The sequence below is a fragment of the Carassius gibelio genome, chromosome B25 (assembly GCF_023724105.1).
Source record: "Carassius gibelio isolate Cgi1373 ecotype wild population from Czech Republic chromosome B25, carGib1.2-hapl.c, whole genome shotgun sequence".
NCBI lineage: Eukaryota > Metazoa > Chordata > Actinopteri > Cypriniformes > Cyprinidae > Carassius > Carassius gibelio.
In genome coordinates, this window is record NC_068420.1 from 5099086 (window position 1) to 5125911 (window position 26826).

At 35.1% G+C, this 26826-nt stretch overlaps 1 long non-coding RNA gene across 1 annotated transcript; it reads left to right on the plus strand.

The window, feature by feature from the left end:
- LOC128014329 (uncharacterized) lies at nt 1–26826 on the plus strand. Its single transcript, XR_008183531.1, has 4 exons — nt 1–174; nt 13171–13289; nt 13368–13595; nt 26475–26826. It is a non-coding gene; the product is annotated as an uncharacterized LOC128014329 (long non-coding RNA).

A 26826-nucleotide genomic window follows, 5' to 3' on the forward strand; every position in this document is an offset into this window, starting at 1 on the left:
ATCTGTGCCAGATTTTGACAGTGTAAATGTAGCCTGTTCTCAGATCTCGGGCCCTCGGCTCCACAGATGAATCGTGGGCTGTGATCTTCGTCCATGGCAGGGCTTCAGCTCGCCCTCATGTCTGCCATCTGATTCTACACCTGCCAAACAACATGACCTCATCGGCACGGCACGGTGAGTTTGCCAGTCTATGATCACCGTTACAGACGCAGCCTTACGGCACGCTCCAAAAATGCATTGTAAAACCTGATATTACTTGGTTGGCTTATAAAATCTATTGCTTTGATTAGTTTGAAGTGCTCCAGAAAGACTGCCAGCATGCTCTGGATTCTCTGCCTCAATCCCGAGACACTCACTAGGGGGTGCAACATCTAATAAAACATCATTATATCTAATAAAAGATGATTTCTACACCACAAGCTTCACCAAATGGCATCACAGAGTTGCTATTATAATGACTGTTTCCAAACAGTTTTCCAAACATGAATCAGGAAGCAATATTATATAAGTAACAAATTAATTAGTAATAAAATTTGGAAAGTTTTCGTTTTAGTTGAAGTTTAAGTGATTTGTCTTTTTTTATTATTAGATTTTAATTTCTATATAGCATTTTCATTTTTTGTTTGATCAGGAATTCAACTTAAACTTGTTTATTTCATAGCAACATTTCTTTAAATTGTTTTAAGTCTTTTATCTAATACTTGTATTTTATTTCAGCTTTATTGCAAATGATTTTTAACCTTTTTAGTTTTAGTTAACAATAAGAACAGTGTTATTTCAGTATCATTGATATACTATTATTTTAGTAAAAGTTTTAGCAGTTTGGTTGTTTGTCTTTGTAATGTAATTTTTCTATTTTCTATTTTAGTTGTAATAATTGTTTTATACTTCCAATTGAACTAAATCAAAATGAGAAATGTTGTCAACTAGCTGAAATAAAAAAAATATTTTATTTTATTCAGTTATTATTATTATTATTATTATTATTATTATTATTATTATTATTATTATTATTAATGTGATTATTATTTTTTTTTAAGTTAGAAAAAGTTTACTTAACTATAATAACCTTGGTGGGAATTTTCAATAGATGCCAAAATTTCTAAGTTTTCTCTTTTTTGAAAGATATTTATTTACTCTTGGAACACGAAAAAAAAAAATAATGACAATTTTGACCTATATGTATGCGAACCATCCATGTACATATATTTTTTATGCATTTTATGTGCTGTTCTACAATTATGGTAAAATCAAGTCCAAAATACAAAAAAATAAAAAGTTTACAAAGCAAACTTTTTTTTTTTTTTTTTTTATGATAATAATCCAAATCAAAAGGAGCAGATTTTTCAAACTTGTTGGTTTGTGAGTAAAGGGAATCCCTCGAGCAAAGTCTTAAATCTATTCAGTTGCACCTACATTTTTTCCATTTGTTTGCCTTGTAAATTTTGTTATGTGTGACTCCTTTATGGGCAATTGTATAAGTGTTTAAAAAAGCAGAATGAGCTGCAAAATGTCAAGAGTCTGGCTATGCAAGACTAAGAGCACTAAAAGATTACTTTCTGGTTCTTATGAATTCACACGTTGTCTCGATGTCAGACACGAGGCTCAGATTCGTCATGAACACATTCACTAAACTCGGCGATTTTTCCTGCTAATGTGTGTTTGATGCCAGCGGACCGGATGCTCTGATGTCATCACCGTGGCACATCCTGTTTCTTTCCTGAAAGGTTTTTCCACTCATTAGCATGCACTTATCAGTCACTTCTGCCATTCATCTCGTTCCGCTAATGACAAATACAAACCATAGTGTGAATTATATGCAAGCACTCACGCTGTGTAAGAACATTAAATCTCCCTGTGACATAAACAAGAGAACAGGGCACTGTGAAGGTGAAGAGAAACACTCACAAATCAATACAACGGCTGCTTAGGTGAAAACTGCACAGAATGTCCTTGTAAAAAATTTTCATTTTGCGGTTTAATATGACCTAGACATGTCTATATGTGGGATTCATCCATTATTAACCTCAAGTTTGAACAGATGGCACATTTTAAGTTTAATTATGTATTTGTGTGTCAACATCCCATATACATTAAGGCAAATAAATACATTAATTGTTAGAATTATTATGATTAATAATAATAAATCAGACCCTGTTGCAATTATTAATATTAATCAGTTTAACAGATAAAAATAATAATAAATCATACCAATAATAAAAATAATAAAGTTTTTGTCATATTATTATCATTATTGGACTAAACTTTGTTATTGTTATTATTATGATTATTAACAATAAATTAATTTCTAAAACAATACTTTTTAATATTAATAAAACGAACCAGCTAATAAATCAATGAATTAATAAATTAATATAATTTTTTATATTAATACAATAACCCAAACTATTAGTAGTAGTAGTTTTTAGTATTAGTTTTTAATAATAACAAAATAATATCAAACAAATAATAATTGTTTAATCATATTGCTACTTTTAATCATATTCTGCCACTTTGTGAGTTTGTCTGTAAAATGTACAACAAGTGTGTTTATCGTTAGTATAGTTTATGAATGTTTATCAAGTTGTGTTAAAAAATTATTACAGTTTGATCAGGGCCCATTTTTTCATTCTGTGCTTTTTATCAAACCATTAAACAGCCGGCAGCTATCAGTTTCCTCTCTGTGTCTGTCTCTAATGTTTCTGGATGTAGCTGGGAGACACTTAACATCTCTTTGAAGTGTGCAGATATTTTTAGGCATGGCACACCTAAGGGAGCTGGGGAGGAGGCCGAAACCAGTGGAGAGAGACGGGAAGCGAAATTTAAAGTAATCCATATTTGCTCTGGAGGACGTAGATTTCAAAGATTTAAATGTGACCTAGATTTTTAGCCGAGGCGTCAGTAAGCGCTGACATCACAGACTGACTTCACAGCTTTCTTCTCCTGTTATAATCTCACGGTTACTGCGCTTCTACTTTTCTGTATGTTCAGTCCCAAAAAGCAGCTAAAAGAAGCCCTATTACGTAAGCAGAGAGTCTCGCAATCATTCAGCTGAGGAACGTGAGGTTATGTGTATTGCAATGGTCTTTAAAGGAATTAAATAAAGGATTGAAATGGTTTTAATCAAACGAAGAAAACCTTTTGTAATCAGTTTGAACTTTTTGCAAAAACTGTTTTCATTTTTAAAAACAAACAGCGCTAGAAGAACATTCCGTTCCATTTCCAGAAGATTCTAATGTTTACTGTCGGTCAGTCAGGAAACTCCCTCTTCCCCAAACGCTTGGAGAACGTTCTCAATTTCTTTTTATAAAAATGTCAAAGTTATGGAATGTTCTGTGTTTTCTGGATGTGTACATACATTAAAAACACTAAACAGCGTTTCTTGTCTCCACACATTCAGCTGAATACATGAATCTCATAAACGGTTCGTTCTCTTTTAAATTTGACAAATTTTTTAAGTTTTTTTACTATTTTAAAGTTTGACAAAATGTTGATTAGTTTGCATCACAGGATGTCACTGATAGTTGTTTAACATTTCTATTGTAGCTATAACCAGTTATCAGATGGTCCACAAAACCAGACGTAAGGGTCGTTTTTCGAAATCTAAGCTTTCCATTGATGGGTGGTTTGTTAGGATCGGACGATATTTGTCTGAGATCAGCTATTTGAAAATCTGGAATCTGAGCGTGCAAAGAAAAATCTAAATGTTGAGAAAATCGCCTTTAAAGTTGTCCAAATGAATTCTTAGCGATGCATATTACTAATCAAAAATTAAGTTTTAATATATTTACAGTAGAAAATTTACAAAACATCTTACTGGAACATGATCTTTACTAATTATCATTTTGACCCATGCAATGGTTTTTTTTTTGGCTATTGCTACCCAGCGACTTAAGACTGGGTTCACGTCACGGTACAAGCTCACAACTATTATATGTTTATCTACATGTTACATCTTAAAATGAAACACTAAAGCTTCACACTGAAAATCATAACAAAGCCCCACTTCCTTTGATTTGATTGGCCATCTCAATAATAGTGACACTGATAGAGCTGTTAAAGCTGAGGCAGGACATCCTAACTTCTTATCCTACAATTAGACATCATAAGTGTGTTTTGTGTTTTGTCAGCTTAATTAAGACACGTCTCTCGCATGACAGAGTTTCTGGGTCGTAATTAGCCAGCAGCACTCAGCAGGTGAAGGATCTTGCTTTATAATGGTATCTCCACAGGTTGCGTTCTTTTCGCAAAAGCACAACGTTAATGGAAGGTCATGAAAGAAACGACGAACACTTTGCAGTTTTGACTTTATCATGCTCCCCTGAGGTGCCTTTATAGTGTTGAGCATTTCCAGGGAGTTTCTAGTTCGTATATTATTAACATAAATAGTCTTCGCCTGCAGTAGAGAGTCGTTCTCTGTCTGCACACAATAGAGCTGCTTCATGGCTGACAACAAGGGCGTAAGACTTCAGTAGAGACACTGTGACATGCCTACCAATATCCAGCGATTACTAACATGTTCCTAGCAATTTGGCATTTAATTCATCATTGATCAAACAATTAAATGCCAGTTGTCTGCCGTTATGTCCCCACCAATGCCAAAATCAATCCCATGCCATTGGCTGACAAGCAAGTTTTATTTCTCCAATATAATGTAAGTAAACACAACCTGAAAATGTAAACAAAATCATCCAAGTGTTTTTTATTCATGTTTAGGAGCATCTGTTTACAGTGGGACACATTTTATAGGTAATTTGCACAGGGAAACATAATATAATCTCACCGTTTTTAAAGTCTCAGTAATTTTTCAGCCCGTGTTCATTCGCCTCCAGGTCAAGATCCCCAGACGGATGCAGAACACATAAATTAGTTTTGCCATCTCATAAACGTTGAAGTGGTAATTTAACCTCTTGAGGTTATACTTCACTGTCATGAAGTCTGATGGCCTCGTGAGGGACCACCTTCATGCAAAACAATAAAAACAATATCCATTACCCTGCTAAACCATCTGTTAGTCAGCACACAAAAATATCCCTCGCTCAGCATAACGCTCACAGACATATGGAGTTACAGTCAAACTCTTTCCACATGTCTTATCCACTATAGTTTAGAAAATAGTAATATATTATGAGTAAAACTGTATTTTGATAATGTCAGATAACAACTTTAATGGAAAGGTATGTATGAATTAGGATGAATAGCTGTCAGCTGTTAAATTTAAGTGCACAGTTAGATAATACCAGTTTAGCTCAAACTATTACCAAGCAATGCTTCATTTTGTTCAGACTGTGGTGTTTGCATTAGCAATTAAAAAAATAACACTGAAGCAAAATACGGTCAGGTCAAAGTGTCTGAATAATGTGTGGTCCCAAATTTTTTAAGTCCAATTATGTCCAATGTATTTAGTCCAATGCATGAAGAATTTTTGGGTATAATATATCACTGTTGACTTTACTTTGCTGTCCTCACTGAACTATAGTGTCCTGCACCCACTAGTAAAAAATATAAAGAATTATATTTGGTGTCTGAATAATGTTTGGTTTGACTGTGTAAGTCTGTATGGCCATGATAACACCATATTCTGTCTGTTTTCAGTTTCTTGGCAATGGGTCAACCAAATTTGTTAACGCTTCATTAGCATTGGTGACCCTGGAGCACAAAAGCAGTCTGAAGTCTCTGAGGTTATATTTGTAGCAATAGCCAACGATACACTGTAATGATCAAAATTATACATTTTTATTTTATCCCAGAAATCATTAGGATATTAAGTGAAGATCATGTTCAATGAAGATATTTTGTTAATTTCCTACTGAATATATATTAAAACTTAATTTTTGTTCAGTAATATGCATTGCTTAGAAGTCATTTGAACAACTTTAAAGATGATTTTCTCAATATTAATGATGATTTTTTTGCGCCCTCAGATTCCAGATTTTCAAATAGCTGATCTCAGACAAATATTGTCCTCCTATCAAACCTTACACCAATGGAAAGCTTAATTATTCAGATTTTAGCACACATGACTGGTGTTGTGCTCCAAAGTCAAATATGTCATACTAGAAAAATAGTTTATAGCCCCTAAAAAGACCACAAAGACATGGCCTGAGATGCTATTTTGTATTCTCTATGTATTGTTTTAGAAACAAGAAGTCAGGGGACTAAAACACATTATCATTTTAGAGAGCATTTGACTGAACATAAATCATCTTACGTCTGTTAACCCAAGATGATTCATCAATCATTTTGATCACTATTCCTGTAAGAAAAAGACTGTTATTAAAATAATTGCTATACAATGTCAATTTTAACAAATCCGATTTTCCAGTAAATAAGTGACTTTGTTAAAAGATTGAATTAAGATTGTAAAAAATATCAATACATTTTTTAACTACTATACTGTTTTTTTATACAACTATACTATTTTTATAACATATTATGTATTAGGCCAAAATATTATACTTGTAGGCATATATGAATATATATATGAAATATATATATATGTGTATATATATATATATGAAAGATAAATATTGAATTAAATTTTTCTTCAAATCTTATACAGTATTGTTCAAAATAATAGCAGTACAATGTGACTATCCAGAATAATCAAGGTTTTTCGTATATTTTTTTATTGCTACGTGGCAAACAAGTTACCAGTAGGTTCAGTAGATTCTCAGAAAACAAATGAGACCCAGCATTCATGATATGCACGCTCTTAAGGCTGTGCAATTGGGCAATTAGTTGAATTAGTTGAAAGGGGTGTGTTCAAAAAAATAGCAGTGTGGCATTCAATCACTGAGGTCATCAATTTTGTGAAGAAACAGGTGTGAATCAGGTGGCCCCTATTTAAGGATGAAGCCAACACTTGTTGAACATGCATTTGAAAGCTGAGGAAAATGGGTCGTTCAAGACATTGTTCAGAAGAACAGCGTACTTTGATTAAAAAGTTGATTAGAGAGGGGAAAACCTATAAAGAGGTGCAAAAAATGATAGGCTGTTCAGCTAAAATGATCTCCAATGCCTTAAAATGGAGAGCAAAACCAGAGAGACGTGGAAGAAAACGGAAGACAACCATCAAAATGGATAGAAGAATAACCAGAATGGCAAAGGCTCAGCCAATGATCACCTCCAGGATGATCAAAGACAGTCTGGAGTTACCTGTAAGTACTGTGACAGTTAGAAGACGTCTGTGTGAAGCTAATCTATTTTCAAGAATCCCCCGCAAAGTCCCTCTGTTAAAAAAAGGCATGTGCAGAAGAGGTTACAATTTGCCAAAGAACACATCAACTGGCCTAAAGAGAAATGGAGGAACATTTTGTGGACTGATGAGAGTAAAATTGTTCTTTTTGGGTCCAAGGGGCACAGGCAGTTTGTGAGACGACCCCCAAACTCTGAATTCAAGCCACAGTACACAGTGAAGACAGTGAAGCATGGAGGTGCAAGCATCATGATATGGGCATGTTTCTCCTACTATGGTGTTGGGCCTATTTATCGCATACCAGGGATCATGGATCAGTTTGCATATGTTAAAATACTTGAAGAGGTCATGTTGCCCTATGCTGAAGAGGACATGCCCTTGAAATGGTTGTTTCAACAAGACAATGACCCAAAACACACTAGTAAACGGGCAAAGTCTTGGTTCCAAACCAACAAAATTAATGTTATGGAGTGGCCAGCCCAATCTCCAGACCTTAATCCAATTGAGAACTTGTGGGGTGATATTAAAAATGCTGTTTCTGAAGCAAAACCAAGAAATGTGAATGAATTGTGGAATGTTGTTAAAGAATCATGGAGTGGAATAACAGCTGAGAGGTGCCACAAGTTGGTTGACTCCATGCCACACAGATGTCAAGCAGTTTTAAAAAACTGTGGTCATACAACTAAATATTAGTTTAGTGATTCACAGGATTGCTAAATCCCAGAAAAAAAAAATGTTTGTACAAAATAGTTTTGAGTTTGTACAGTCAAAGGTAGACACTGCTATTTTTTTGAACACACCCCTTTCAACTAATTGCCCAATTGCACAGCCTTAAGAGCGTGCATATCATGAATGCTGGGTCTCATTTGTTTTCTGACAATCTACTGAACCTACTGGTAACTTGTTTGCCACGTAGCAATAAAAAATATACTAAAAACCTTGATTATTCTGGTTAGTCACATTGTACTGCTATTAATTTGAACAATACTGTATATAATTACATTTATGATATTAAATAAATGTTATAATGTTATAGAATTTTAATGCAATTTAGTTCTGTGTTTTGAAACCATATAATCATCACGTCAACTATAAAGACAAAGACGTATTATGAAAATGAGAAAAGCCTTAAATGTCTCAAGTCTCGTTGTCTTGCCTGCCAATAAAGCATCTGTACTTCCTTGCAACAATTTACCTCTCAAGATTTCTCTGAATATATCTTGGTAATAAGTCTATCTTGTTGTGTTTCATTAGCAGATTCGTGTTTTATGCCTTCATGTATTTTACTTCATATTTTCTGTTCAATCTTTGCAGTGTTGTTAGTGCGTTCAGTCACCTTCCGCTGGATATCTGTGAGATTCGTCTTGTTTTTGGCAGGGCAGGTGTGAGTGGTCTGGTTCCTGGTGTCCTCGGCTCTCAGCAGGTGGAGAGAAGCCGTGATTAATGCCGTGGTGCCCTTTACTGTTTCAGAGCGGCAGGGCGGCATTAGCATTCAAAACATGAAGAGCAGCCAGTGTGTGTCTGCTGTGGAGAACAGGAAAACAACAGAACACACGTTTACTCAATCTGTTCACACACACATGCACACACTGCAGTTCTGCAGTGCCGGTTTGCTCCATTTGCATTCAGTTTTTTCCCTCTCATAGAGCATCTAGTCTGTAAATTATTTGACAGACGCTTGAACAAGACATGCTAGCTGTCCTAGGCGACTTTACACAGATAAACCGATTTGCTCATTTCCTTAAAATGCAATCACAAACCTGTTCTCCTTCTGGGAGCCAATACTGAAAGCAATCTTTTAAGCACTTAATCAATACGGTTTCTGTGGCATCATTGTGAATTAATGTCCTGAGCGTCCTTGTTGTGTCCGATGGCATCTCTTCATCAATGGAAACATGTTCCTCATAAACAAATGAGTCAGATTTATCAGTTAATCATCACACTTTGCAACATCAACGCTGCAAATCCTTCAAACAAAACACATTTGTGCAACTATGCATAGATTTTCTAAATATGTGCGTGTCTTACTGCACTGGCAGATTTATTTCACTGACATCTTAAGCTTGTTTACTATTAAGATAAAATGCTCCCATTATAAAGATACATTGTTTAAAAGCCAAGTCAATGTCTAATGCAGTCCTGCGTCAGTACATTTATCTTATTTGAAGGTATTTTAGATATTTGAACTAGATAAAAACAAACTGTGATGATATATATGTAGTCCATACAAATATTTAAGTGTCTGATATCCAATATGCAGAACAAAGTATTTTTAAATTTAAAATATCTTCATAAAAATGATAATGTTTTAATGTAGGCCCATTTATATCAATAATTGTTTTAAATAGATATTTGTGCTCTCTAATCAATTAATTACAATTGCATCCAAAAATAAAAGTTTGTGTTTGCATAATCTATGTTTAATACATAAATACACACATGCATGTATATATTTAAGAAATATATGTAATTTATATTTATATATAATATAAATTAATTATATGTGTGTGTGTGTGTGTGTGTGTGTGTGTGTGTGTGTGTGTGTACCATGTATATTTCTATATACACACGCATTTAAGAAATATTTACATATATATATATATATATACTTTTATTTTAATGCAATTCATTGCAATTAATCGATTTGACAGCCCAATTCACAGAACGATATTTAACAATATTTTTATTTTTAAATAAAGAATACTTAGATACATGTAACTATAAAGACATAACATCCATTATTCATATTTTTTATATTATTTATGCCGTTTACACCTCTGCATGGTTAAAATGAATACTTTTTAATTCTTTTAATTCTGCTTGCCAGTATAACATTTCAAAAATACAGTCAAAAACAGCAGTATTGTAAAATAGAGTAATCATATTACAATGTGTTTTTTTTCATTGCTGAAGCACGGGACACACTTGCATTTCTTGCAAGTCACTATAAAAGCAGTACAAGTTGTTTTTAAAAACCCATCTCAACCAGCATGTTTCTCGTGAAGTAGGCTGTATTGTTGAAGGAAGTGTTTCTGGTTCGGTTAGTTAAGAAACCTGGCAACATCAACAGGGCCTAGTCTTTGCTCTGGTCATTTCGGCAGATATTAAGGAGCGAGATGGTCCCACCAGTGGTGGCAGTAAGTCAGTGTGAAATGGTTGTTCACGGCCCCTGATTCATTCTCCCAGCAGGCTTGGACAGAGCCCATAAACGCTGCTGAGGACGTAATCAATCTGAGTGTGTGTGTAAGCGTGCGCCGTGTCTGCCAGAGGAAAAATGTACTTTTGAAAGCCTTTATGCACATCCGTGAGTTTAGCGTGAAAAAAGAGACCAGGCTGTTAAAATGGTTCATTAGAAATGACAGTCTTTTGATGTATATTTCAGATAGATATGCATGTGTGTGTGTGTGTGTCTGATATCCAGTATGCAGAACATTTAAGTATTTTTTTATGCTTTTTGAAACTAAAATAATAAACTAACTGTGAAGACATAACATGCATAATAAATATTTTATAATAGTATTATTAATGGTATAGTTAATGCAATAGCCAAAATAAAACAAATATACATTTCTGCATAAGCTAATGCATTTTACAACTTTAGTATATTGTATAGATTACCATCAATTTCATGTATAACGGACAAACATGAATTATTAACATATACTTATTGTATTATTTAATATTTATATGTTTGTTTGAATAGTTGACTTAGTAAAGTGGTATATTAACATTAGCTCATGTATAATAAACTAATTAACCATAGTATAATTATAAATGAGCATTAACCTTGTAATTGTGATTCTCTGTTAGTTCTTAACTAATGAATTGAAGCTTATTGTAATGCGTTACTGATGTCTTTGTATTCTCCATTCCAAGCACATTTCCATTCCATTCCATTCTGATTCGTTCCATCCAGATCCATTTCATTCCATTCCAGCTGCATCATAATTCGTTTCTATCCTATTCCCTCCTAGCAAAGTCCATTCTTTCATTTCTTGCCTTTTCTTCAGTTCCTTTCCCCCTTCAGCGGTCGCGTTAGTGGCGTTTTCATTAACTCACAGATGTCTGTCGCAGCTGCCTATGTGTTCACATTAATAACCTCCACACACAAACCATTTGATCATCGCTGGCCCACAGCTAATGACCCTCGCCTGGCTTCACACCATTTCATGACTGTATATGGATGGAAAATACACAAGCGCTCTTTACTGAAGACCTGACTGAACCTTGAAAGCAGCAAACAGTAGACCGAGCAGTGAGTCAATAATACTGCAGAAACCTCTCACATCAGAGGGGGTTTGTGCAAACTGTTTGACAGATCAAGAAGCAAATCATCTGTATTTTAGTTCACATAAAGAAATTACGATTCAGTTATCATTTACTCATTCTTGTGATATCACTCATTTGTTCATATATCATTTATATATTTCTGAGCGAAGCAGAATATTCAACAACAACAAATGTGGAATAGTAATTTTTTTTTTTTTTTAATGTACTCACCCTCAGTCCATCCAGAATGTAGATGAGTTTATTTCTTTATGGGAACAGATTTGGCGAAATGGAGAAAGTGAATGGGTGCCGTCAGAATAAGAGTCCAAACAGCTGATAATAACACCACAATAATCCAATATAGTAATCGGGAGTGGTGTGGATTACATGTGGATTATTCTGATGTGGCTCTCATTTTGACGGCACCCATTCACTGCAGAGGATCCATTGGTGAGCAAGTGATGTAATGCTACATTTCTCCAAATCTGATGAAGAAACAAACTCATTTAGATCTTGGATGACCATGAGAGTGAGTAACTATTTAATTTGTACCCATTAAGATTTGTTTGGATGTTTTTCTGTGGAATGTGCAGGTGCCTTTATAGAACCTTCAGTGCCAATAAAGAACTTTTATTTTGAACAGAAATGCATTCTCGCTGCCTGCATGGTTAATCTGTAGAATTGTTTGCACATATTCAGAAACGCTTGCTTCATGACTGTTTGCAGAAACACTCCAGATTGAGTGTGCAGTACGAAAACCCTTCTGTCATGGGTGTCTGTCCTTCATCATGAGGGTGTTAAACACTAAGGCATGCAAACAGGTCACAGATCACTCACGTTGTATATCCTCTTTGTCGTGGCATTAGTGTCATTGATAATGTAATCAGATCTGTGAGCATCATCTTGGCCATTTCCATCAGGAAATTGTTTGCAGATGTAGGTCACGGTCTTAATTAGCGTGCTCGTTTATTAATTTTCAGCAGGTGGAAAACACTGCTATCATCAGCTGGATTTATGTGGCCGAGTAATTATTTAATTTATATTTAAATGAATATAATGTGAGTTCTTGGCCTGAGGGGTTTGAATGCTTGATCCTCAGTAAAAGGCTGGGAATTTTATTGGGTTATGATGATTGCAGACCTGTGGTATTAAGATGTCCATATGTTATATGATCATTTAGTGCATGAATTATTTATTAGTTTTATTCAGCAGTGTCATTAAATCGATCAAAAGTTACACTATATACATTATACACCGTATATACATTAGTTTGAACTTTCTATTCATCAAAGAATCCTGAAAAAAAAACATGCATCACAGTTTCCACAAAAATATGAAGCAGCAAAACTGTTTTTAACATGGATAATAATCATAAATGTTGAATTTGGGCAGCAAATCAGCTTATCAGAATGATTTCTGAAGGATCATTAAGACTAGCTTAACGATGCTGAAAATTCAGCTTTGATCACATGAATAAATGTAAAAATATATTCAGATGGAAAAAAGTTGTTTTAATATGTAAAAATATTTGAGAATTTTACCAAATAAAATTAATCCTTGGTGTGCAGAAAATACTTCTTTCAAAAATATTTAAAAATCGTACTTACCGCAAATTAAGTGCATTAAACAGTCTTACTGACCCCAAACCTTTGGGAGTATATATATGTATATATGAGCTGTAATTTCTTTTTTATGTGTCTCAGTTTCCCAGTTACACCTGGACACAGAGAAAGACATTGACAAATGCATGAAGAGAAGCAAAAAAGAATGAAATCCGGGACCTGTAAATTATTTATCTTCTTTTGTCAGCCCATCAGAGAGAGTAAATCCTTTTTCTACTTTTTTGGCTCTTTATCTGTTCTGTTGTGCCTAAGCTCTCTCTGTTTGTTATCTCTGACAGTCGTCGTTAGCCCTGTTTAAGCATTTCAACATCGGCTGGATTGGCTCTTGATTTGACTCTGAAGAGGCTGAGAGTGACAGAGATGTGTGAATGTCCCAGCAGAGGATTCGATCTGCACCGCAGGCCAAGTGTGCTGAAATACACCCTTTAATCTGCCAATTATCACTTGATACAGCGAGTGCTTTTGAAGAAGAACTAATCATTGGATTTGCCAAAGTTTGCCATCAGGTTAGTGATAACAGTGTTCTAGAATATATTCTGTTTGTGTTTTGTCTTTGTGTTTTCTGTGCAAGTATTCACAAATACCCATGTGCTTTCTAATTTAGATAAACCACCTGTAAATGGTTAAAGTGTTAAAATGCTCAAGAAAATCAAACTAAAACTGAATCGTGGACAGAATAAGCTGCAAATCGAGACGTTAGGCCACTACACATTCATCCACGCAAGACTCACAACAGGACAGGATGCAGATTTATTTGTGAATTCAGACAACAACTAACCATTTCTCACTAAAACAATCCTGGGCAGCACATTATTCATACAGTAAACACAAACACTGACTCCAGTAGTTTTTGTCATTGTGAAGCAGAGCACATAGACTTTGTCTGATCCTTCTCTCGCTCGCTTCCCATTATAGTGGTGTAATTACTTCTAATGAAGAAGTCTGTGTGCAGATGCAGGCTCTGATTAGGCAGACATCTCTCTCACACACACATACATAAACACTTCATCTTTAAACGTTCATTTTGTTAGTCATTTGTTCCGCAAATTGCTCCTCTCAGAAGAGCAGATTCATAATGAAGGGGTGCCGGTGAAATGGTGACTGCCTGAAGTGCACTGGAAGGCCTTAGTCTTGCAAATTACTGCAAGTTTGATGAATACTATTGCTCATTCTTACACTTAGGGATCTGTGCAAACCTTTAACACCAAAGTTTAGCATGTGCGTCATCTTTTGGTCAAAGCCCATTTCCTGCACATAAGACAAAGAAGCATGCTTTGGTAAATCATAATTATGTCGTAGGCTGTGTTTATTGGGACATAAAATAATAACGTCAAAATAATGGCACAAATGTATAATTATGACAAACATAAAATTTGTATATTAGAATTTATGACATTTGAAGTGATCATTATGAGATAAAAAGTCAAAAATTAGAAAAAAAGATTAAATGATGAGATATGAAACCATACTATTTACGATTGACATACTAATGGGGTGTTCACACCAGACGCGACTTGCGTGAATAAATTGCGTTATTCGCGAGTAGTTGGACGCTTGAACATTTTGAGTTTAATTGCTTCATTCGCGTGAAATTCACTTCACAACAGACGCGAATTCGCGTAAAGGGAGAGGCTTCTGATTGGTTGAGTTCACGCAGCATTGTGATTTCAACCTCCATTTATTCTGATAATTATCAAAATATTACTTTTATTGTGGCGTGAAATGTAGTTTTAAAAGTTGTTTTAAAGTAGTTTTAATCTAAAATATGCGGTTTGATTTATGAAGACAGCATTTATTAAAAAATTAGTTTCGCCAATTTCTGAGACGATCAGCTGCACCTGATCAGCGGGAGCTCCTGATTGGTTAAACAAAGTTCTGATTTTTCAACTCGAGCGATTCGGATGAATTCGCAACGTCTCATTCGCACAAATCATGCCACAGGATGTCTATTGCATCTTTGCATTGACTTAACATGTAAATCACTGACGCTTAATGCTTCATTCGCGTCTGGTGTGAACACACCATAAGTTTTAACTGAGATTACAAATTAAAAAATATGAGAGAAAAAAATCGCAATTATGACATAAAAATTATGAGGTAACATTAAAAAAGTGGGAATAAAAAGATAAAATTTGGATACTTAGTCATAATGAGACCGTAGAAATTAAATGAAATTCATGATTATGGTGAACATAAATTTTTGAGATAGAAAAGTTGAATTTATGACATTTGAAGTGATCATTATGAGATAAAAAAGGCAAAATGAGATATTAAATCATAACTATGAGATAAAAATATGAAATTATGAGAAATGAAGCCATACTATTTAAGACTGACATACTAAGTCTTAACTGAGATTAAAAAGTCAGTAATATAACAAAACTATGTCAATTATGACATAAAAATAAAACATTACGAGATAAGAAAAAGATAAAATTGGGATACTAAGCCATAATGAGACAGTAGAAATGAAATAAATAATTATGATGAACAGGTAAATGTTTGAGATAGAAAGGTAGAATAATTGACATTTGATCTAAAAATACAACGTTATAATATATATCGTTATAGATAAAAAGTCAAAATGGGATATTAAATCATCAATCAAATATGTGCCACTAAATACATTTCCGAGGCACCATTATTACATTCCCTTCTGCACGTTTCACGGTGGTTTCAAAGCTTAAATGTTCAGTGAATGGTGCTTAAATGCAGATTCAATACTTGACCCTGGCATGTTATTGTTATGTTGTTATAGGCATGTGTTGCTGTGTTTGTATTACATTGCTTCAGGTGCGTATTGCAGTGGTTCATAATTCAAATACCCAATATCCAATTACCTAAAAGTTAATGCTCTGAGTTTTACTGCCTCTAGTGTTCATTTCAACTGGAACCTGCAAAAATTCGTGTGTAGAGGTACGTTTTTTGAGTAACACTTCAATATCATCATTTGTTCTCCAGACATAAATGATTCTGTTTTTGTTTTTTTGCTGAGGAAGATTTTCACCTGCTAGATGATGAAAAAGCTGAATTTGATTTAAAACTGCCCCTCAGATTTCCTTCAGAATATGAAAATAACCCATATAAAACGTGCTAGCCATATTGCATGCGATCATTGTTCTGTTATATTAATATTTTGATCAGTACTGGCTGTTTCGGTTTAAATGCTAACCACATCAGCTCTCAAACGAGTTTGTTATTGGCCGTGTGGTGACGTTGCACTGACAGCTGCTGATTTGAACTGTCTTCTTTAATGTTGCTCCTCATTCTGGACTCTATTGCCGTCTGCTCACAGTCCTTGACGAGAGGACACGCTCGGTCGCAGCACCAGGCACCGCACATCACCCGGCTCGCATGACTTCATCAGCGCTCCGCTTCAGTGCTGGGGAGCTCCACATCATGCATAAACATGAGCTGTCACTATCACAGTGAGGCCCCAGAGAGCCCGAGCTGCCAGCCAAAAGCAGGACTGTGGACACATGCTGCAGTGTGTGTGTAATTTGGAGGAGTTTCAGGAATGTGGAGCACAAGGCCGTGGTTGGTGCCGCGGTGTGCTTCGGCTCACAGTCGCAGTGGATCAACACATCTAGCTAAGAGAGCAAATAGAGGCATCTCTCACACTGTCCTGACATCCTTACCAAAAAATATGATCTGACTTCGATTGGTAGATGATAAAAATGGCCGGAAAAAAGTTACATTTATGACATACTGTGTGATGAATATGAGATTAAAAGCCCTAATTATGAGACACAAAATCATTGTTATGTGATCTAAAGGTAAACATAAAAAGACATAAATTGAAATTAGGAGACAAAGCCATAATTAAATCTCAAAACTGACATAAAAAGTCAAAATTCTGAGATAAAATGTTGAATTTGACATACTAAGTGATGATTATAATATCTTGAAAAATAACACAATTATGGGATACTATGTCATAATTAGGAGATTAAAGCCCAAATTATGAGATACTAAATGATAAGTATGATATAAAAATGGAATTGATTTTAAAGTTGAAATTATGAAATACAAAGCCATAATTCTGTCAAATCTGACATATTAAGTCAGAACTGTGAAAATAAAGTCCTAAATATTACAAAATTGTGAGATAAAAAGTTGAATTTATGACATACTAAGTGATGGTTATGATATAGAAAAAAAATAATAGAATACTGAATTGTAATTATTAGATAAAAAGCCTAAATTATAAGATGCAAAGCCGTAATTATAAGTAAAAACTGACAAATTATGTTATAACGTAGATTTAAAAAATCCAATATAAAAAAGTCAGAATTATGAGATAAAAAGTTTAATATATAACAAGCTAAGTGGTGTTATAAAAGCCCAAATTAGGGGATACGAATTGATAATTGTGAGACAAAATAAAAAATTATGACTTAAAACGTTGAAATGATGAGATAAAAAGCCATAATTATAATAACTGAGGCATTTTTACATACTAAGTCATTACTAAAATGATGTGTCTTAATTATGACAAAAATGTAAATTAAAAGATTTTGAGATTGGGATCCAAATCCATAATAAATAAAACTTTTGATTAAAAGCCCTTAATATGACAGTTATGAAATAAAAAGTCAAAACTATGCAAAAAAAAAAAAAAACTATTATGATTAAAAAAAAAAGTTAAACAAGAAAGAAAAAATGGCAAAAAAAAAAAAAAAAAAAAAAAAAAATATATATATATATATATATATATATATATATATATATATATCTTTTAATTCTGTTGGAATAGGTATTTTGTCCCATTAAACTAAAAAGTTGCTCTAAGTTCAGACTGCATCATTTAAATTTAATGAAGGCATGAGACATAACATTTATATCTTAAAGATTAATGTCATCATTTGCTACTGATATTTGACCATCTGTATTCTTTCCGTTTCCAAACAGTCAAAAAATTTTACATTCCAGTTCCGGTTTTGCATTTAGTAAGGTTTAACATCAATAATTATCCTATTTTAGAATCACAAAGCTACATTAGATATACTATATAATTTTCTGGATTTAGCAAATATTGTATTTGAGCGCCGCCTGGGGGTTATACACAAAAACCACATTATACACTGCAGAAACTAATAACTAATGATAAAATCAGTTAATGTTAACCATAGACATATAAATACCTAGACGCCTCATTGGCCGCTTTGAGCCGTTGCCGCGATACGTCAACGCGTCCGCCATGTTAGTGAGGGCAAGACTGCCTTAAAACAAATGAAAGTAAACGGGGGAGCTGCTTTTACTGAATAAAAACACGATAACGTTCACATTTATCAACCGATTTCAGAGGTTTGTGATCTACGTGCAGTTAAAAAAACATTGGCTCCAGTTATTTAGTTAGGTTTGGAAAATTATTAATTGAAAGCTCACATTTGTCTCACTTGTTTATTTCGTTTATTTTTTCGGTTTACAAATCTGTTAATTTAGTATAACTGTAACATATTCATGTGATGTAATTTGAATGTACATTACATGATATGTAGTTGTTTTATTGCTTTCTCTGTGTTCAATCCCAACATTTTTCTTACTTTTTGTTTCTCTCTTTCTTGTGTCTCAGGTCACAGCTCATTCCCTTTGAAATACTGGGTTAAAATCTAAATAATACATATTTAAATACTAATAATTTCCTATCGTTTAGAAAATGTAATAAAACAAGTAAATACAAATCAAATAATAACATGTAACTGATGAGGCTATGGATCCAGAAGATGAAAATATGCACTGATACAGTGCACTGTAGAAATATAGTAGAATGATATTTTATATTAAAAAGTATATGTAGTACAACTTAAAGTAAAGTTGGGGGGGGGGGGGGTGCACTGAAAAATCTGTCACCTTTTTCAGTCCTTCTGAGTTTGCAGGTATGAATTTATTCTGAATAATTCAGATTGCTTTCATTTATTTATTTCAAAATGTTTTGTGTTATGTTGTCCATTGTTGATAGTTTTCATTCTTAAGCTGTGAAAGGAACATTTTTAAGGACTCAACACAACAGCTTTTATGATGCAGAAGCCACTAGTTTTTGATCCTGAATATATTATTCAGGTGTTTTGTTATTTATTTCAGAAATCCTTGTGATATACAGTCTTGGCCAAAAGTTTTGAGAATTACATAAATATTAGTTTTCAAAACGTTTGCTGCTAAACTGCTTTTAGATCTTTGTTTCAGTTGTTTCTGTGATGTACTGAAATATAATTACAAGCACTTCATACGTTTCAAAGGCTTTTATCGACAATTACATGACATTTATCCAAAGAGTCAGTATTTGCAGTGTTGAACCTTCTTTTTCAGGACCTCTGCAATTCGACTGGGCATGCTCTCAATCAACTTCTGGGCCAAATCCTGACTGATAGCAACTCATTCTTTCATAATCACTTCTTGGAGTTTGTCAAAATTAGTGGGTTTTTGTTTGTCCACCTGCCTCTTGAGGATTGACCACAAGTTCTCAATGGGATTAAGATCTGGGGAGTTTCCAGGTCATGGACCCAAAATTTCAACATTCTGTTCCCCGAGCCACTTAGTTTTCACTTTTGCCTTATGGCACGGTGCTCCATCGTGCTGGAAAATGCATTGTTCTCACATTTTTGAAACAAAATAGGATGAGTTTAAAAGTCTTTGTTAATTTTGTGTGACTAAGCCAGAAAGAGAGCAGCATAAAAGGGAGATGGCAAAAATTGTTAAAACACTGCTTCACTAACCTGCTCGACTGTTAGCATACCTGCTACCATGTGCTACATTAAATGTATAATGTATAACATTTTGATACATTTAACAATACAAATAAAACATACTATATTTGATTAATGTCCATAGTTGCCGATAAGCTTTTAATATAAGTTGTTTTTAATATAAGTCACCATCTGACATTTACTGCTCTGCACCACAAACATCCCGTTTTGACGCGTAAATTAAAGTCTCCGCAACTTTTCCACGCAAACCTGGAAGGCACAAAACATTTGATTCAGATCGGGACTCCGAAGCGCATTTTGCAAATCATTTGAGATCAGGCCTTTCCAGCGGATTTGCAAAACATTTGATTCTATCATGTACTTGTCTAGATCAACTTTTAATAAAGAGAAAGAGGTTTAGAGACAGATTGTTAGTAATCCCACAGTCCATAGCATCAGTAACTGTATAATTTAGTAAGGGAAAATTAAAACAAAAATAGGATGAGTTTCAATTTTTATTTTATGTAGCAATGGTCATCTTAACCTCTGTGCAGTGTTCAGGGTATTTCAGGACCCTCAATTAAATTCTAATTCATCTAAATGACATGACACTTAATGACTTTACCAAAACAGAAATTGGGATGTCTGATTGTATATTAGTGTAATAAAATCACTCAGAATGTTCATATAGTGCTTTTTGTTTAAAATTTTAATTTTAAATGTTTTCCAGTAAATGGCAGAAATCTACCACTTAAGTACGGCAAATTTTTATATGACCATGTATGAAAGCAATAAATGTAGATATACTTTAAAGTTAACTACATATTTATTTTGTGTAAGCATTTCATATAAACATGTAATACTTTTTTTTTTCAAAAATGTAACATTTAAACAAATTCCATATCAACAGTATAGTAAAAACATTAAAGGAAGTGACGTTACAATTCATGATTGTCTAGAAGATATTGGTGTTTTTAATTTCACCTCTTAAAGCACTTTCTTTTATCAATGCAAATATCAGTATTCAACATTTTGGGATTAAAACATTATGCATTTGTAATTGCAGGTTAAATGCATTTATATCTTGCATTAAACAGTATGTGTAAACATCTGTCGGGGTCTCTAGAGAGCGATGTGTAGAGGATTAAAACTTGAGCCAGAGGTTCTTCACCGCTATGAGGAGACCTTTGACGTTAACGTTCTTCCATCTGGTCTCATCATCCACCCTGATGCTCCACACCTTGGTGCAGATGGCAAAGTTGTGGACCCAAATGAAGAACATCTCTGTGGCCTGGTAGAGGTTAAGTGCCCTGATGTGAAAGAAATCGGAAAGGCATCCCACGTTGAGTTTATTGGGGACCATGCAAAACTGAGAAAGAAACACACAATTGGCATTCCACGGTCAGCTGATGGTTACTGGCTTAGTTAACCTGGTGTGATCTTGTGACAAGTACAAGAGGTGACTTCCATGTGGAGAGGGTATGGAGAGATGATGAGCTGATCACAGAGATCACAGCTAAAGTTGTTGAATTCTACTTTGGCATATACATTAATTTTTTGCAAGAAAGAAAATAGGCATGAAAAATTTACCAACAAATGATGTTCCTGTTCTATAGTGATTGTAGTTCTATAGTGTTCTATTACAAGAAAAAACAGTTACCCCAATAAGTCATGCTTCAATTTATTATATTTTATTGTTATTTATGTTATATTGTTACAACATACCTACCACAAACTGGAAAGATATGTCAGGAGGGGTTGGTGATTTCTGATGTGTTCAGAATCTGAAACGATATTGCAGATCATAATTAAAAGTTAAAGAGTTAGATTTTTATAAAAAATTTCTGACTTAAATTTTCCCCCTAAAATCTAAGCATTAAATTCAGCAACAACAAAAAAAGCACACTGAGAAGTATGTGAAAGATTAGATGTATAATGTTGGTTAAAACCCTGGCTGAGAAGGTAACAATAGCTTAAACTTACTGGAAGATAGCAAAATGTGCTTATCACAAAGCAGACAAGTTACTAGCAGGTGAAGAGAAGCATGGTGTCACTAGCAGGTGAGGAGGAGCATGATGTCACTAGCAAGTGAGTAGATGATGCTGATGTCACTAGCAGGTGTGTAGACGATGCTGATGTCACTAGTAGGTGTGTAGACGATGCTGATGTCACTAGCAGGTGTGTAGACGATGCGGATGTCACTAGCAGGTGTGTAGACGATGCGGATGTCACTAGCAGGTGTTTTTTCCAGCTCCTTTAATTTCCCATGCCTCAGCAAGAGCACTTAATTAACATAAAGCACACAACAATACATGTATTATTTTGTGTTAAATATAACACTTTAATAAAAACAACTAATTAATTTGGAAAGTTACTATCACATTCATGCAATAACATACCAGTTACTTAGAACATCAATTCAAAGTTAAATAACCTACAAACCATTATACAATAATTTGAATTCTGCTTGTACAACAGATGTTTGTTCAACTGCTCGTATTTCCTACATTGTTGTGGATTTTATTGATAACTTTAAATGTCTTTTTTAATTCTGTGTGACTTAAGCCAGAAAGAGAGCAGTATAAAAGGGTGATGGCAAAAATATAAAAACACCGCTTCACTAACCTGCTCGACTGTTAGCATAACTGCTACCATGTGCTACATTAAATGTATAATGTTACATCTAACAATACAAATAAAACATATATTATATATATTATACTATATTTGATTAATGTCTATAGTTGCCGATAAGCTTTTCAATGTTTGTGAACTTGCTCCGAATCCCAGATCTCAAGTTATTTTCCAGTGAAAGCGCGTTCATCGGCAACTAGACATTAATCAAATATAGTATAATATATATAATATATGTTTTATTTGTATTGTTAGATGTAACATTATACATTTAATGTAGCACATGGTAGCAGTTATGCTAACAGTCGAGCAACTATAGAGTTATTGTTTTAATTAACACATTACACTCACCTGGGACTGAACGGCTGTTGTAATCGTGCTCAGGCACCATCTCGACATTTACTGCTCTGCACCACAAACATCCCCCGTTTTGACGCGTGATTTAACGTCTCTGCAACTCTTCCACGCAAACCTGGAAGGCACAGCCCACAGTGCGAGATCGACCGTACTCCGGTTGGACACGGCCCCTCATCCTCTGTGAAGTGCTTAGCACACACTAAGTACCTTTCCTCACAGTAATTGTCGCCTCCTCCTCTCGCCATATAGCCATTTTTTTTCGTCGTTGGGAAAACTATATGAAATGATAAATATGTTTGTTTTTGTTTTTTTTAGAACACAAAGGCACACTATACACATCTGAATTCTTTTGGTCTCCGCCATTTTTCGGCAAGCGAATGAACGCGCTTTCACTGGAAAATAACTTTAGATCTGGGATTCGGAGCAAGTTCACAAAACATTTGATTCAGATCGGGACTCCGAAGCGCGTTTCGCGAATCATCGGGGCTTCAGAGTTTGCAAAACATTTGATTCAGATCGGGACTCCGAATCGCGTTTCGCGAATCATTTGATCGGGGCTTCGGAGTTTGCAAAGCATTGATTCAGATCGGGAGTCCGATTTGAGAATAATTTGATCGGGGCTTCGGAGCGAGTTCGCTAATCATTTGATTCAGATAGGGACTCCGAAGCGCGTTTCGCGAATCATTTGATCGGGGCTTCGGAGTTTGCAAAGCATTGATTCAGATCGGGAGTCCGAATCGAGAATCATTTGATCGGGGCTTCAGAGCGAGTTCGCTAAACATTTGATTCAGATCGGGACTCCGAAGCGCGTTTCGCGAATCATTTGATCGGGGCTTCGGAGTTTGCAAAACATTTGATTCAGATCGGGAGTCCGAATCGCGAATCATTTGATCGGGGCTTCGAGCGAGTTTGCAAAACATTTGATTCAGATCGGGACTCCGAAGCGCGTTTCGCGAATCATTTGATCGGGGCTTCGGAGTTTGCAAAGCATTAGCCGCATTTCCACTGTCGGGCCAGTGCGAGCCAGGGCTTAAAGCGGGCCGGGCGGGGCTCATAGCCCCGGGCCAGTAGCACCGAGGCCAGAGTAGCGCAGGGTTTCCACAGGGGAGCTTGAAGCTCCGCTGCTCGTCACTAAAACACGCCCTTTACACGCCTCTCAGAACAACGTCATGCAACCTCATTATTTCACTAACAAAGATAAGTTATCAGAAAACTAAGAAATAAGTCACTGGAACATGCGCGATCACAAAACGAACATGATAAAAGCGGCCGTTTGTTTGCATGCTTTGTTATTCAAATTCAAAAACATGGATGTTTTAACTATAGAAAAAGTGATACATTGATCATAATGATTTAATTTATCAAGACTCAAAATTAATCGCACATAAATACACTTTATATTTTATTTATTTATTTTTAACGCTTATGAAAATAGCCTGCTTATAGAGTCTGTTTCTGTTTATCTGTAGTCACAGTGGCCTATACGTCACATTAAGAATGAATGATATCTTTATTTTTATAAAGGATCCCGAACAAAAACATTATTATATTTTTATAATAGGCAACATGAGCTAAACTCTCGATACGAGGCTTGTGATAGATAATATAAGTTAGTAAATACACGATTGTGATAGAGAATAAGAAGCTGACGTCTGATTTCTTCAAGCGGTCATATTTTCCATGTTTAGCTAATGTTAATGCCCAGCGTGCACAGTCTTTTACATCGCTTATAAATATTTCTGCCCTGTATGGTGATTATAATCCACATTGGATCAAGTTATTTCAAACACTCGCTGCTGACTGAAAGTGAGTTTTGAGCTCAACTTATTTAAATAAAGCGTTTAATGCTGGCGTTATAGCGGCTATCTTTCTGAAATGATCCACAGCGCAGACTCTCTATTTTTATAAAAGCTCCCGAACAAAAATCATTATTATATTTTGATGATATGCAACGTGGAGCTAAACTCACGAAACAAGACGACAGATAAAATGTTACTTACTAAATACACAATTGTGATAGAGAATAAGATGCTGACGTCTGATTTCTCCAAGCGGTCATATTTACCATGGTAATGTTAATGTTTATCGTGCATAGTCTTTTACATCGCTTATAAATATTTCTGCCTTGTTTAGTGATTGTAATCCACATCGGATCAAGTTATTTCAAACACTCGCTGCTGACTAAGAGTGAGTTTTGAGCTCAACTGATTTTTAAAAAGTCTTTAATGCTGGTGTTAAAGTTGTTTTCTTTCTTAAATGATCCGCGCTGACGCTCTCCAGACGCGGAGAAACTCCGCCTTTGTCCGTAACCCCTCCTCTAACCCCAGCTGGCCCGCTTTGGCCCAAGGATTTCGTCGGGCCGAAAAACCCTGGCCGTTGGCCCCAAGGAAGCCCCGGCGAGGCATGATCAAGCCCCGGAAGTGACAGTGGAAACGCGACTGGCCCTGGCACGCACTAGCACGCCCGGTCCTAGCTCGATAGTGGAAACACGGCTCGGGAGTCCGAATCGAGAATCATTTGATCGGGGCTTCGGAGCGAGTTCGCTAATCATTTGATTCAGATAGGGAATCGGAAGCGCGTTTCGCGAATCATTTGATCGGGGCTTCGGAGTTTGCAAAGCATTGATTCAGATCGGGAGTCCGAATCGAGAATCATTTGATCGGGGCTTCGGAGCGAGTTCGCTAAACATTTGATTCAGATCGGGAGTCCGAATCGAGAATCATTTGATCGGGGCTTCGGAGTTTGCAAAGCATTGATTCAGATCGGGAGTCCGAATCGAGAATCATTTGATCGGGGCTTCGGAGCGAGTTCGCTAAACATTTGATTCAGATCGGGACTCCGAAGCGCGTTTCGCGAATCATTTGATCGGGGCTTCGGAGTTTGCAAAACATTTGATTCAGATCGGGACTCCGAATCGCGAATCATTTGAGATCAGGCCTTTCGAGCGGATTTGCAAAACATTTGATTCTATCATGTACTTGTCTAGAATCAACTTCTAATAAAGAGAAAAGAGGTTTAGAGACAGATTTTTGTTAATAGCCTGTTAGTAATCCCACAGTCCATAGAATCATATATATATATATAGAATCATATACATATATATATATAATTTAGTAAGGGAAAATTAAAACCAATTTTTTTTGTAGCAATGGTCATCTTAACCGCTGTGCAGTGTTCAGGGTATTTCAGGACCCCAAATTAAATTCTAATTCTAATAGTGCATCATACAAGTGTTTATTTGAGTTGAATATTTCGATATTCATGTAAGGTAACGAAGCCATAATTTGATAAGTTTACATTTACATTTATTCATTTAACAGACGCTTTTATCCAAAGCGACTTACAAATGAGGATAAAAAACAACACAACAAAAACAACAAAAAGAGCAACAAAAAGTTTATAAGCGAGAATAAACAAGATGCATGCAAAATGAAGGCAGATATTGTCTGATATGTTAAGAAATAATATAAAAATTTAAAAATATTTTTGCCAAAATATTTGACTCAAAAAGTCCAGATGATTCAAGCTGTTCATGACTGTGAGTGTAACAGCAGCAGCAGAGATTGAAAACATTTAAAACTATGATTCCTCGATTTAAAAAAATAAATAAAAATGTAGCAAAACATTACATTCAGATGATATGTAGAACTCTCTGTGATTATCAGTGTCAGACTGTGTGTGTTGTTTTGTCCGGGGCTCGTGGGAGAGGCGTACTACTCTGGCTGTGACATCATCATCCTGGGGAGGGACTTTGAGAGGATTCAGATCATCCCAGGAGCCATACACGGGAACATCCAGGTGGACACACACACACACACACACACACACGGTTCTGGCGTCCAAACAACATCAAGGTCTTTATAAACTGTTACAGCACTGACTCAAGAGTGACACATAGCATAGCTTTTAGCCTCATCATTGCAGTTTGAGGTTTAGGAATTAGTTTTTTTATGTTTATGTCAGTTTTAATAATTTTAGCATTTCAACTTTTTCGTAAAAATGTACTACTTTAATTTTAGTACTGTTTTCATTTAATTTATAGTGCTTTTTACTTTACAAA